This window comes from Pteronotus mesoamericanus, unplaced genomic scaffold (genome assembly GCF_021234165.1).
Source record: "Pteronotus mesoamericanus isolate MK-2021 breed Mesoamerican mustached bat unplaced genomic scaffold, CSHL_Meso_final contig_50, whole genome shotgun sequence".
In the NCBI taxonomy this organism is placed as follows: domain Eukaryota; kingdom Metazoa; phylum Chordata; class Mammalia; order Chiroptera; family Mormoopidae; genus Pteronotus; species Pteronotus mesoamericanus.
In genome coordinates, this window is record NW_026555186.1 from 45,955,993 (window position 1) to 45,957,791 (window position 1,799).

At 48.6% G+C, this 1,799-nt stretch overlaps 1 pseudogene; it reads left to right on the top strand.

Annotated features, from left to right (window-relative positions):
* Window positions 1-685: 685 nt before the first annotated feature.
* On the top strand, window positions 686-1,508 carry LOC129074516 (calponin-2-like; annotated as a pseudogene).
* The last annotated feature ends 291 nt before the right edge of the window (window positions 1,509-1,799 follow it).

The window sequence follows — 1,799 nt, forward strand, 5'->3', positions numbered from 1 at the left end:
GTAGTGACTGAAACTCCCTGGCAGCTGAGTAGCCAGGCATGGAGGGAGACCATCCAGACTGGAGGAGGTCAGGCGTCTCAAGGGAATGCTTCTGAAATACTCAGTCAATAGAACTGACAATATTATACGTGCATATAAAGCCTAGAAAAACTAGATAATTTTTCTCTTCATAGAAAAATTAAAACTTGAGCCAGAAAGGAAAAGTAATACAGTTTACTAAACAGACCAGCTGTGAAAGTATTTACATGGTCATAGTAATGTAAACAATGATATTGATCTATTCAAAATTAACATATAACTTTAGTGAGAGATAGGAGAGATGGGAAGGGCGAGCCTCCTTGGTAGAGAGGATGGGAGAGCATTATTCAGCCAGGAATGATCACACCTCAGCATATTCAGAAATGTAAGCATTAAGGTACCTTTCCAAAGTGGCTTAACCATATGACAAGGGCCTACAACCAGAACTTTCTTCCTGAGTTCTCTATTATCTGGACGTGTTATTCCAGAAGGAATCATCTCTTTAAAAATCAAAGACATGGAACATTTCCCGCAGTTGCATCCGCCGGGCCGTGGGTCCACTGTCACCACCGCGTCATGGCCTTCAGTAAGTTCAACCAGAGGCCCTCCTACCGGCTTTGGAGGATGTCAAGAAATGGTTTCTGTCCTAATATGACCATCAGAAGAAGGTGAACTCTGCAGCTGGATCAAGGGACTCACAGGCCTATCGGTCCAGACTCCCAGAAGGGTCTGAAGGACGGAGTTATCCTGTGCGCACTCATGAATGAGCTGCAGCCGGGCTTGGTCCCCCAGATAGACTGCTCTCTGCAAAACACAGCTCTTGAGAAAACCTCTACAACTTCATCAAGGCTACAGTCAACTAACTACAGCATGAACTTCATGCATCTGTTAGAGGCCAATGACCTGTCCCAGAGTAGAAACATGACGCAGGTGCAGGTGTCTCTTCTGGCTCTAGCAGGGAGGGCCAAGACAAAGGGGCTGCTCAGTGGATGGTCATCGTGATCAAGTACTCAGAGAAGCAGGAGTGGAGCTTTGATGATGCCACCATGGACATGACTCAGCACATCATTGGGTTCCAGATGGGCACCAACAAGTGTGCCAGCCAGTCAGGCATGATGGCATATGGCATGAGAAGGCATCTGTACCACCTCCAAGGACCATATCCTGCCACCCATGGACTGTTCACCATCAGCCTTCAAATGGGCACCAACAAATGTGCCAGCCACATGGCATGACAGCTCCTGGGACCCAGCAGCACATCTGTGACATGAAGCTGGGAGTTGAAAAATGTGACAACTCTCTGCATATGGGCTGCATGGAGGACACAACCAGTGCGGCCAGGTTTTGGCCTGGGCTGGCAGATATATGACCCCAAGTACTGCCTGCAAGGCCCAGTGACCTATAGGGTTCGTGTCAGTCAGCAACTGCCTAAGCCTAGGAAAGGCCCTGGAGGACCTTCCTACCACCACCAAGAGGAGGCAGGTTACTGAGGTCCTCCTTGCAGGGTGTCTCCCCACATCATCACTCCATCTGGGATTTCAGGTTTTTCTGTTTTCATCTTGTTTTTCTATGTGTTCAAGGGCTTCCTGCTGAGGGTCTGTGAAGGCCAGATCTAAATATATGTAGGGTAGGGGTCCCTGCTGGGGCCCATCCAGCTAGTAAATTTCCCAGCAGGCTTTTGGCCATGCTACGGAGGGAAGAAGAAACCTGTACAGGGAGGGAAACTGCCTCAGTTGCTTCTGCCCCTCTTCCTTTTCTCTGCTGGTCAGTTTGTGGTTTCT